Source organism: Gouania willdenowi, chromosome 17 (genome assembly GCF_900634775.1).
Source record: "Gouania willdenowi chromosome 17, fGouWil2.1, whole genome shotgun sequence".
Taxonomy (NCBI): Eukaryota; Metazoa; Chordata; class Actinopteri; order Blenniiformes; family Gobiesocidae; genus Gouania; species Gouania willdenowi.
Genome location: NC_041060.1, coordinates 3053135 through 3067013, shown reverse-complemented (window position 1 = coordinate 3067013; position 13879 = coordinate 3053135). Strand labels below are relative to the sequence as shown.

At 37.5% G+C, this 13879-nt stretch overlaps 1 protein-coding gene across 4 annotated transcripts in view; it reads right to left on the bottom strand.

Annotated features, from left to right (window-relative positions):
- Positions 1–13879, bottom strand: part of gng12a (guanine nucleotide binding protein (G protein), gamma 12a) — a 61942-nt gene that overhangs the window by 5024 nt on the left and 43039 nt on the right. The window lies entirely within an intron of this gene.

Sequence of the window (13879 nt, the reverse complement as noted above, 5' to 3'; positions counted from 1 at the left end):
ACACAAAAAACAAGAAAATCACTCTAAAAAGGAAAAAAAAAAGAAAAAAAAAATCCCACAATAATTCCCAAAACAGCTTTTGATCAAATTCACACAGTCCACAAAATAAATGCACAGTATTAAAGAAAACACCACAAATTCACAGAATCACTCAATAAAAATTTTTTTAAAAAAAAACACGAAACAACAATAAAATATACAAATCTACTCCAAAATCCTGGAAAATGACCAAAATGAAAAAATGAGAATGACAGAAAATACACAATAATAAAACACACAACAATAAAAATACACAAAATGGCTTAAAGAAAAGACAAAAGAGCAGAAAAATACACATAAAAGCCTTTGTTGTTTCCTGTGTTAATGCTCATTATTCTAAATACTGACATTAAAACAAACAGGAAGTGACATCATCCTCAGCAGTGAGACAGATCCTTATCAGTGACCAAACAAAGCACAAATGTCAACAGTCATTGAGTGGAAATGATTTGGATACAAACATCTAAAGCGACTATTGGATTTATGATTATACCTGTTTGTGTGATTATTGCTTATTATACGGTGCTTTTATGACCTAGAAAAAAGGCCTGATTTTAATTAATGCCCTGAATTTAAAGTTTAAAATGTGTAATTAAAAGCACACCCTGATCGTTTCATGATACAATCATTGTTATGTAACAATGAGATGCACAAAAATGTCATTTAATGTTTACTTTTTATAAAGATTAACGTGATAGAATGGGATTTGATGATGAATGCATGATAAAAAAATGATTACCACAGGTCTGGAACAGGCCTGGGCACATTCTGCAGCAGCGTTACTGGCTCCAGTACTGCTGCACCCTGGCCTGGCTTCCTTTTTTATTGCAGCTTGTCTGCATTTCTCATAAAGTCACACACATTTCCTCCAACACTTTTTCTCTTGTACACAACTTGTTTCTCAACATCCAACAGGAAACTTTGATGTCATTTACTAGAAGTTCAACTGAAAGTACAACTTTCACTCAGTTGCAACATTTTCTAGAATCAGAACGTTCCAAATATTCTCCTCAGGCTGTAGGAGAACTAAAGATAAGAGTTACCGCCACATGAATTTAATATTTGTGAAAGTGTCAGTTTCACCATTTTATCTCTGTACATATTATAGACAACACTATAGACTCTCATATTAGACACTATAGACTCTCATATTAAACACTATAGACTCTCATATTAGACACTATAGACTCTCATATTAGACACTATAGACTCTCATATTAGACACTATAGACTCTCATATTAAACACTATAGACTCTCATATTAGACACTATAGACTCTCATATTAGACACTATAGACTCTCATATTAAACACTATAGACTCTCATATTAAACACTATAGACTCTCATATTAAACACTATAGACTCTCATATTAAACACTATAGACTCTCATATTAAACACTATAGACTCTCATATTAAACACTATAGACTCTCATATTAGACACTATAGACTCTCATATTAAACACTATAGACTCTCATATTAAACACTATAGACTCTCATATTAAACACTATAGACTCTCATATTAAACACTATAGACTCTCATATTAAACACTATAAACTCTCATATTAGACATTATAGACTCTCATATTAGACACTATAGACTCTCATATTAAACACTATAGACTCTCATATTAAACACTATAGACTCTCATATTAAACACTATAGACTCTCATATTAAACACTATAGTCTCTCATATTAGACACTATAGACTCTCATATTAGACATTATAGACTCTCATATTAGACACTATAAACTCTCATATTAAACACTATAGACTCTCATATTAAACACTATAAACTCTCATATTAAACACTATAAACTCTCATATTAGACATTATAGACTCTCATATTAGACACTATAGACTCTCATATTAGACACTATAGACTCTCATATTAAACACTTATTTATTATTATTTTTAAACTAAAATGAAAATTTTTGAGTGAAAATTCCAATACGACACACATGCATGTTTTGGGACACACACATTTACACACAATTTGCTATGGTAAAAACGAGCGGTTTAATGTCCAGCAACTTCAGAAATTGAGATGTTAAATGTAGTGCAAAATCTCAGCAGATGCATTTTGCACAATTACAACAAGAAAATATGGATTTAATGAGAATAGTAAGCATGTTTGGAATGATTGCACAAACAACTTGCACACAAAAAATGTAAGAAAAAGAAGAGAGAAAAAAGGAAACACATGGCATGTAAATGTGTGAAACTGCATGTGAGGCTGTATTCAGTGTCATATTACAATCTATGCTTGATTGAGTTTTAAAAAAAGAAATATTGCCATTTCCATTTAATCGTTTCAAGCACGTTTGGCATGATTTCGGGAAGTTTAACATCCTGTAATGACGTGATCAGGTGTTCCTTAGAGTCCGATTGTACTGTTGTTTTTATATTTATTCAGTTTGACCCTGTCTGACCTCTGTTCCGTCAGCAGGATGTCATGCCTGTGATGTTACGACTCTTCATTTCATTAGACGTCTCTCTGCAGGGAGTGCCTGTCTGATTGTAGGCTTTTATTTCTGATGTTAAATAAATACCAGCGAATGCCCGGAAAGAAGCAACTTTCGTTGATTCAGAGATGACTCAAAGAGTAGAAATGCTGTGTCGGAGGATCAAAGAGTGAATTTTCATCCTTTGAAAACACTGGAATTAGTCATAGAGGTGAGGCACTAGCAGAGAAGAGCGTAAGAAAAAACTTTTTAATATATGTTGAGTACTCACTCAACATATATTAAAAGGTTTCACTGCCATTCGTTCTCTATTAACGTCCTGCATGTGTTTTTAACAAGAGAAAAATCCCTCATTACACTGTAAAATAAGTTATGACTCGTTCCTAACGACCTCCAAGCAAAGGTTACTTTTACTAATCAGACTGAGTCAAAGATATTTAACAAACAATACTCAACACTTTGGACATGTGTCATTCCTTTGTAGTTTTTAATGCACTTTCTGAGAAGTCCGTTTTCGGCGTCCATGAGAGAATAAATAAACATGTCCACCTGCTATTATTGTGTGAATCAGAGAGAAAAGCCACCTTGTTCCAAATCATTTGTCGGATACAAGAGGCCATTTGAGATGGTAATCATGATAACAATGCATTGACTTCCTGTATCTTTTTTGAATGTGTGTCTGTGCCTGTGAGCAAGGAAATATTAAAGCCACATCATCTGCTAAAGCTTGTTGGACTAAAGAAGACAAAGATAAATCAAGATAGGACGGTGAATAGGGGTGTTACCATATCTAAACCTCACGGTTTGGTATAAACACGGTAGTAAACTCACGGTACGATAATTATTGCGATAATTGTAGGAAAGCTCAGGGTTTTACAGGAAGCCACACAGTTTGCAGCAAAGCTAACAATAACAAAAATGATGACTATTAAGAAATTGTCTCTTTACCATTTTGACAGCATTTAGTGTCATACTTTATAAACTGTCTACTAACAGAGACAGATTATTTAACTAAAGGTAAAAAATTCTAAGTCAATACAGGCATAATAACAGTCTAGTAACAATAAGTACAGTATATATATAATAATCAAAAAACAAAAACAGCCAAAGAAATCAAAGTAGTGCAAACTTCCTTATTTTTGCGCGACCAGATTAGACCAGAGCCGTATATAAAGAGTCACGACAACTCCGTTCACTCCAATGGTTGTTTTTTCTTACAGCAATGGCGGTCCATAGATCCTCACAATCGTTCCCGGAAGTGAGCAGTTGACTATTGCAATGCAATGAAGCTAGTGCGGATTAGACAGTTTGTGATGCAGTTTTGAACGGTAAGATGTTTAAATAATCATATTGGATCTTATTTTTATTATCAACATATCTAATAACTTCCAGGAACAAATTAAGTCTACATGAATCACGTGACGGTCAAGCTATTCGAACTTCCGTCGTTGCAACTCTCTCTCTATACGGCTCTGGGATAGACGCGGTAAGAGTCTCCTGTTGGGCGGCGTGGTCTGATCCGCACGGCAAGAGCGTTGGCCGAGGCACGCACGCTCCCGATTTTTCTCCAGCAAATGTTTCGTGTGATGCGCAGGCGCAAAAGCCAATCAGAGTCCTTATTGACAATGATGTCAGGCCGTCAACACGGACACCGGTCTTTTCACCTATTTCAGCATAGAGGAGAAAATGATGGTGGTGGTGTGGGAGCCTGGTTGGCGACGCCTTTATATTCGCTTCAGACGCGCATATGAAGCGAATACAGGGAAAATATTTTTCGACTAGGAGTAACCTCTGAGCATTTAAAGTATCCACTAACCTTTTAAAACCCTCGTTGTCAACAGTTATATATTTGACAGGTACAATGCAATTCAACATAGATACAAAATAAGCTGTGCAGCTGGTGTGATGCACATAATAGTTTAAAGCTAGTGCTAGTTTCAGTTTATTTCAGTACACATCATCAGCAAGGTAAAACTAACCTGTCTAACAATGGTCTAATCCCACAACAACAACAACAACAACAACAACAACAGAATACGGGTGTAACTACGCAACATATCTCTTTATTTCTTGAGCCCTTGATCTGAGGGACCATGGTTGTAAATGCTTCCTTTAGAGTTTTTTGACCAGACTGGATCGTTTGTTTGACACAATCCTTAACAATCCAGCATCCAGATAAGTTTAAGTGGCCGGTACAGTAGCGCACGGTAATTTTGCATATCGTCTACCTTTTCTCCTTTATGGTTTCTTGATGCAGTGAAATCAAAATGTTTTCCACACTTGTAGCCACTGCCTCACGCACAAGTTCTACAAACTCCTCCGTTTCTACGTCGCTCTGCTGGCTGCCACCATCCGCCATGTTTCGCACGCTATTGGCTCAACCGCCTGTAACCTATGACAACGCCCCAAAGCATTGTGGTACTAGTAGTGTACTCTGAAACGCTCCACTACAGCCAACCCAAAAACTTTATTTTAATCACAACGGCTCATTATTTTATACCGTGACATAACCACGATGATACTGAGGCACTTATAATACCTCGGTATCATGATATCGTCAATACCGTGACATTCCTAATAGTGAATAAGGGTGTAAAGACAGCTTTAGAGCCACCGATTTAAAGTAGAATTCACGTTCTGAAACAGAAGAAGCAATCTGACAAGCTTTTTTTTTCCCCTCTCTCTCTTTATTTATTTAAAATCTGGCCCCAACAACATGCGCGTTTTGGCAGAATATCACATTTACATGCTATTCTTCACCGGAAAACGGGTGATTGAATGTGTAGAAACGTCCAATTACTAATGTGTTGTTGAGATTATTATGACTGTATTCAAATCTGAAAAGGCTTTCAAAGCTGATGGTGTACGAGTACAAATGGTGATGAGTTTACTTTGTGACTCATCATGGCAGCCACAGAAGCATCACCCTCACTGCAAAATGTGAGGGTCAATTCACAAATAATGTCTTTGGACCATATTTCAATTGTGTTTTCCCCGTTAAAAGAGTGGCTAAAGGTCTAGCTTTAATTACGTGAATCATTTGAAACAAATAAAATGTACAATTAATGACAGAAGTTGAGTCTAATAACCCTATTTGTCATATTTGGTATGATTTCTAGAAGTTAAATATATCCAGTAAAGTTGTCCAAACAGTAAAAGGCGACCAAACGGAAACTTAACAGAAAAGTGTGAAGTAACACAGAAATACACTGAATTTAGCTAATTTTGAAGCGGAAAATCTGAGGCCATACCACATCCAGAATCTGTGAAAAAGGTACATCAACCAGCCCTACATCACATAGACATGGGAACAACTATTGATCGCAGAAACATTTCAAACTTTAGTGGTTCAGGTACGGCTTCCAATTAACTGCCTGAAATGGATATAGGTTTCACCATAAAATGGTTAAATGTATGTGAAGTGCTTGGAGGACATAAACAAGTAAAAATGCGTGAGTTCTGCTGCATTGAAAAATACAATTGTTTACAATATCTAAATGCATAATGGGCTTTCAATCTTCTGTGATTTTCCGTCTGTGAACGAACAAAAAACGCAGAGTTCACATCCTGAAAAGGAAATGGCAATATTGTTATAATTATTATTGAAAGGGGGTTGGAACATAAAAAAATGTAACCACTGTTCTAATACATGCTGGCTGTATATACTGTATATAATGTAGCTGTGATCAAACAAAACATTCAATAGAATTCAATACAGCAGAGATTTTAACCCCAGACACTTTTTAACATGAGTTTGCAACTGTAATTTAAGACAAAGTTAAAAGTGAATTAATAGTCTACTCCTCTCTGGCGCCAAAGCATCACTTCTCCCAGTGTGTGTGTGTGTGTGTGTGTGTGTGGTAGAGGGAGTGCCTGAACGCCACCAGCTCTAAAAAGTCTTTTTTTTTTTGCCAGCAAAGCATCCAGAGTGAGTGAGCACGGTAACCTCAGCTGGCATCACATCACACACCAGCTCAGACTGAGTCCTGATAGGACGGCTTCAAACGCCAACACGTATGTACATATAGGGGCCTGTGTGTGTGTGTGTGTGTGTGTGCGTGCGTGCGTGCGTGCGTGCGTGCGTGCGTGCGTGTGTGGAAAAAAATAAAAAAAGTTACTGCCAAAGATCAGAAAAAAGACCACCCCCTTATAACGCACAACACACACACACAGGAGCTGCAGGGACCACCTAGTGCACAGGGTAGCACGACCCACTGTACCTTAGACACACACACACACACACACACACACACACACACACACACACATGCCACTCATTAGCACAGCGTTCAAAGTGCACAGAACAGTGAGCCTTTATGAGTCAGTGCCATTAACTCAGAGATGAAACCGTGTGTTAATGCTGCAGCTCAGAAAGCAGAGAAAGAAAAGGATTACACACGACACTGACTGCTGAAGGATACAGGCCACGTCCATTAAAGACGACCGTCCCGTCACACACTGTGTGGTCTCGTCTCCTCCGTGATCACGGAAAACACAAGTCACGTTCTGAAACGGAAAAAGCAATCCAACCCCTGGTTTCTGTTTTCCTCTTTCTTTATTTAAAATCTGGCCCCAACATGTATGTTTTAGGACAATATCACACATTTACACTAGGGTGGTGCATCAACGTAAAGCTTCAGATAACCACGATTAGAACCTTGCATTAGGTTTTGGCATTTTGGAGATGATTTAGGAAGAAATAGGAGATGTTTTATATGGGGCGCCGATTGTTAAGTTGTGCATGCTATTAATAAACAGCAACTTTTTGCAACAATTGGCAACAAACCACGTTTAAAAAACAACTATGTCAATTTGCATATTAGCTAAATATTTACTTTTACCCATGGCATTTAGATTTAACATTTTGATTAAGATTTAACATTTAGATTTAGATTTAACATTTTGATTTAGATTGAACATTTTGATTGAACATTTAGATTTAGATTGAACATTTGGATTGAACATTTAGATTTAGATTGAATATTTGGATTGAACATTTAGATTTAGATTGAACATTTGGATTGAGCATTTAGATTTAGATTGAACATTTGGATTGAACATTTAGATTTGGACTTAACAGTTGGACTTAACATTTGGACTTAACATTTGGACTTAACATTTGGACTTAACATTTGGACTTAATTAGATTTACATTGATGATTCAGATTTAGATTTAACATTGGGATTCAACAGTTGGATTCAACAGTTGGATTCAACATTTGGATTCAAATTTAACATTTGGATTCAAATTTAACATTTTGATTGAACATTTAGATTTAAATTTAACATTTGGATGCAACATTTAGTTTTAACAGTTGGATTCAACATTTTGATTCAGATTTAACAACTACAATTTACATTTAACATTTAGATTCAACATTTAAAATTTACATTTAACATTTGGATTTAACATTTAGATTTAAGTTTAATATTTACCATTTGAATTGACCATTTGGATTTAAATGTTACCTTTAAATTTAACAATTCATTTTAGATTTAATATTTAACATTTACATTTTTACAAGAAAAAAATTACAAATTTCACAAATATTGCTGTAAATCTGGTCAAAAGTAACATAAAAAAAAATGTTTTTAACGTGGTTTGTTGCTAAATGTTGCAAAGAGTTGCTGTTTATTTTAGCACGCACAACTTTCCAATCAGCACGCCATAGTTTTAGGGGATGCAGCCGCTGCTCAAAGTTTCCTGGAAATTGACTAGTAATTACATATACATTATATACATATATAACATTATGGAAAAGGAATGTTCAGAGATTCCAACCAAAGCATTGCAATGCCCTCCATCAAGCAGGTTATGAAGGGAAGCAGATCAGGGATTTTATCACCACCAGCACAATGTGTTTCTGTTACATTTTGATGTAAATTTCAGTTGTTTTTTTCAGAAAAAAACACAATTTTTCCAATGTCTTGTTTTTTTTTTGGCTCGCTATGATATAGTATGGAGCAATTTTCTAATGTATTGTGCAACCCCTAAATATGAATAATATTTGGACCCCAATAATTTTGTATGATATGGAACCAAATGGAACCTCAAGAATCTAAAAAATGTATATGCTATTCTTCACTGGAAAACGGGTGATTGAATGTCTAGACCAGTTGTTCTCAAACCTTTTAGGCCCAAGAACCCCCATTTGAGAAACACAAGTCTAGAAAGTACAACTAAAGGAAAAATATGTCCAAATCTGCCCATAATCTCGTTCAAAACCTGGTGCTGTGTGTTAGGATTTCAGTAGTGATCATGTGATCCTTCGACTGAAAATGAATGCAGAACTTCATCTGAAGTGTGTTTTTAATGAGTGCGGTTATGATTATTATGACTTGGCATTAAAACTCTGAAAAGAATGTGGTACAAAAACAGGTTTACCTGATGGTGTATTAGCTGAACTGGTGATGAGTTTACCTGGTGACACGTCACAGCAGAAGCATCTACAACCACACGACTGAGTGGGTATTTGACTCTCTAAACCATATTTAACATGATTTAAGGAAGTTTAATAACCAGTAAAGTCGTCTAAACAGGGAAAGATGATGAAACGAAAACAAACAGAAAAGTGAAGCGTGACGAGGAAACGGTTAAACCCTGACACAGAATTTGGGACATCCTGAACTGGAAAAAGGAGGCCATAGAAGTTAAACACTGCAAGTGCTTATGTGTTGTAAGTTACATTTCCACTTGACTGGCACGAGGCGATGAAAGGTGGGCGGGGCGTCGCGTTATTTTTTCCTCACATTGAAAGCCTTCCATTTAGTTCACCCCAAATAAGTGAGTGGCCATCCCTCCATCCCTCCCTGCCCTGCTGTGGTTTGAAACACAGAACGAGAGGTTTTCACTTTGAAAAACAGAAAAGAACATTCAACTGTGGAATTTAAGTCGACTGAGGTCATATTTATGCAGAGGTGTGTGTATAAATAACTGGTGGGAGCTGTAGACGACACAGAAGATGGAAAGTGTTCCACATGAGTGTGCACGTTAGCGCCTTCATCTTCACCTCTAACTCCTTCATTCCTTCACACGCTCAGGGATGAACCCAAAGCAAATTAATGCAAATGGGAGCAAAGCAAGGGTTCAGGCCAGTAAGGCCACAGACACACATCATGTCTCCGCCTGCACTCCCAGTGCACTGTAATTGGTGCTTTGACAGACCTCTCTGCACTTTATAACATGCTAGTGAGGAGACAGTAAAAGTTTGTGAAGTGGTTCCTCAACATGTTGAGAAGACGCTGCAGTGAGCCAATAAAAAGTCGCTCTTCAACTACAGCCTCATTTAAACACATTTTGAAGTCATTGATTGCAGTTTTAGGCACTGTTTACGCAACGTTTTCTAGTGAAAACGCAAAAGTTTTGTTGCGTTTTGTCCGTTCGTTTACACGGCAACGGCGTTTTGGTGCTTCTTCTTCGTCTTTCTTGGTTATTGGCATGTTGCAAATTGTGCATTAGCAGCTGATATTGCGTTTTGGTGCTTGAAAACAGAACTTTTTAAAACCGAGCTACAGAGTGGATGTTTTTGAAAACTCTTCCAAATGACACTTTTTGTGTCACGGGCATGCGCACTAATCGCACGTTTCCACAGGCGATATTGGCTCTACTCTCTTTTTTTGCGTTGCCACTGGGAAACAGTACCTCCTCCGTGGTACCTGGTGCTGCTTTTTTAGTACCTCCTTTGTTGAGGTTCTAAAAAAAGCAGCCTTGGTCTGAAAATTTGACGTAGACACAAAGCAGACACTGATTGGTGGACACCGAGGAAGCTTTTGGCCAAGATTGGTTTTTGTTGGCGATCTTGTGAGAATGGCAGCAAAAAAGTGCAATCTGTGGAGTCTGGCAGTTTTGTGTGTCAGGTTGGTGCTCAATTGAAACGCTCTCAATTTCCACTGGATCCATAACTGCTCCTTATCTGCTGCAGAACCACAATGAAGCTGATAATGTACCACATTTTGCGTAATTGCTGTAACATGCCGGAGCCCTCTGCAGCAGACGCAGACCTTCTATTTTTGACGGACGCCGGAGTCGTGCTGCATGAATTCAACAAAGATATGTAGAATATCCGGTTTATTTGCAAAATAAAATGCTCCGTCTTCAATGTGTCCATTTTCTAACCCTCTTGCTGGACAGGGCAGCAGTGGATTGTATTTAACATGTAAATATTGACCTTATCGATGGTTCAATCACAATAATCTCCTGAAAAGAGAAAGATCTACAGGACCGAGTGGATTTCCCTCTGCTCCTCTCTAAGGACACAATCAACTGTTTGTGTGGATTTGTGCTTCTCTTTATAGAGAATATAACTCGATATGTTGCGCGATTAAATGTGAATTTGTTGCAACAGATACGCATCACAGACGGAGGCGGTGGGGATTGTCGGACTGCAGATTGCGCTGCAGTTTCGGAGCAGTTATGCATCCAATGGAAATCTGATGTGAGGCTAAATATCTCTGTTGATTCACCAACTTTAAAAGTTCTGAAAGCATTTTAAGTGAGAAAGTGACCAAGTAGTATTGTGCTACTGACTAAACTTCCTGGTAACTTAAAAAAGAAGAGCCTTATTTAAAAAAGCGTTAAAAAACTAATGGAAGACAAAAAGAGATATTTGTATTTTTTAAGGGGGATGTTTGATTTTTAGCTTGAAAAAAATCAAAGAGAAAAAGAAGAAAGGACCATTTTACATTCCGCTCGCAATGCATCATGGGCTGTTGAGTATGACTAGTGTGCCCCCATGCAGTATACATCCAGGCATTTCTCACGTACTCACACTTTCCATACTATAGAATGTGAATGTCAGACTTGTATGAGTAGTACGTTAGTATGACATTTACAACACGCCCATTGATTGAGGTTTTATTCAGCGAGTTCATCACGTTTGCTACTTTGTTTCTTTTAATACCAACTCAAGAATATAATCTCTGCCAGCATGACATTGTATCTCACTGTGAGGCTTAAATGATGCCCTAATGCAACGCTGCTATTGTGCTCCTCGTCTGCCATGAGATTGTCTTTTAATGTGTGCCAGTTAGAGAAAAACAAAGTGTGGCCTCAGTTGACTTTTTGAGTGCGATTAAAAATCGACACGGTGTCCCGGGTTCACTGATGAAACTAGATCAAGGCTTATTATAAAGTCCTTGTCCTAAAAAACAGGAGCTGGTTCGACTGCATTGCTGATAGTTATTAACCCCGTTTCTCCTCTTGTTTGTTTCACCTTTCATGCACTTCAAAGAAACAATGCTGAACAAAATGCTTTTCTTCCTTCTTGGCCCCAAACGTGCAGGTCAAAGTCATTTCGCACTATGAATCGCCTGCAAATCTGGTGCTGATTCAATAAAAAAAAAAACTTCAGAGAAACGTCTACAGCTGTCTGACAAGCAAAGGAACAATGAAGTGTGGAAAGGAAACACAAAGACAGATGTTTGACGGCTTTGAACGCACCAGTTCAAAGAGCTGGAGTCGAGCCACCGACTAATGTACAGCATGTTGTCCTCACACACACACACACACACACACACACACACACACACACACACACACACACACACACACACACACACACACACACACACACACACACTGGTGTTATCTCTCTCATGCACACCCCTCCCTCTATCAGCAGGAGTTTCCTCGTCAGCAGGAGAAGCTAAAAGTAGCTCGTACACACACTCTCTGCTCAGCACTTTTCCAGCTGAATGAGAAAAAGCGTCTCAGACGAAGCTTCGGTTTAAAGCGTTACTATAAACACAGGCCTGTTCTCACATGGTTATTAACACACACACACACACACACTGAGGAACCTGCTGCTGCTGCTGAGTAAAGTGGGATCGTGTTTACCAAATGCTTCAAATCTGAGACAAAGGAAGGGGTGATAGACTGGGATCAAACTGTGAGAACCACCGTAGTGACACGGCTATTTTCCCACCAGAATCAACAGCAAATAAAGGAGTGACTGTTGGGCTCCCACCCTTACATATAAAAGTGCAAATATCAGCGTGATTACAGTATGTTTCCCAGGATTCAGAAACACAATGGTAATCAGCTCCACCTCCAACTGTGGGAATTCTCTTCCAAAACTATTAATTACTATTATCTCTGGGATTACCCCGGGACACTTGCACACAACATGTTTGATCGTTCTCATGCAGCTCACAGATACAAGTGTTGTTTGCAGTAAATCTGTTCCTTGAAATGATTATTCAATTACAGCAACAACTGTTGGTCGTTTGAAACGGATGTTCATGCAGCTGCAGCGTTTAATGATCACAACTACTGCCAAAGTAGTTAAATACAACGTTAGGCTTAAAAGGACAAGCACGTGCATATAAAAAATAAAAAAAATCCATCCCAATGCAGCCTTGATATGACACAGACTAAACCACAATATCACACATTTATAAGCAATTTCCCACTGTTCAACAGAGGCGCTAAAGCAGTGATTCTCAACCTTTTTAGTCCGCGACCCTCAAAATAAAGGTTCCAGAGAGTGGGGAGCTGAAGGTGGTTGAACACAGACATGAACATTGAAGAACATGTAGAGACTCATTGTTCTATGAATCTGTGACAACCACATTTATTTATTTATTTATTTATTTATCTAAATAATATCCACTGGTTTGCAGGAAGTTTATTATTTTTGCCATAGAATAGTCACCTTAAAGATGTAAATCATTGTTTTAATCAGAAATAAAATGGGTTAAAAATGACCAAAAATAATGTAAAAGGTGGTGAAATAGGATTTTTAAAAACCACAGGAATTTGAGTGGCCAAAAACTGATAGAAAAAGTGGTAAAAAAGGGTTCAAAGTGTCAATATTGGAACATTTAGTAGGAACAATTAGTTTAAACTGGCAAATAATGGGCATTACAAATAGTGAATGTTGTTTAATTGACCAAAATAAGCAATAAATATGGTGAAAATAGGATAAAAATGACAATAATGGGTCAACATAAGTGATATTAGGTGGGAAAAGTTGTGGAAAAGGTTTATAAGTGCTGAAAATGTCTTGAAAGTGGAAAAAAATGTGCAGAAAAGGCAGTGAAAAGTGATGAAATTATGAAAAAATGTTCAAATAAGGCAAGTTTAGTGTAGTTGCAGAAAAAGGGTAAAAATAAGCAAAAATGGGCTCAAATTGTTGAGAAAATATTCTTAGTTTCTTGAAGGCATCTGGTGACCCTCTACCAGTGTCTCGCGACCCCTAATGTTGTCCTGACCCCAAGGTTGAGAACCTCTGGTCTAATGCGTACCAACTTCAGCTAATGGACAGAGGAAAAATATTGTGCAAAACCTCAGTGATTGCATTCTGCACAAATACAGCAGTGATTAATGAAATTAATGAAAAATAGTTCATTCATTTAACCGTATTAAG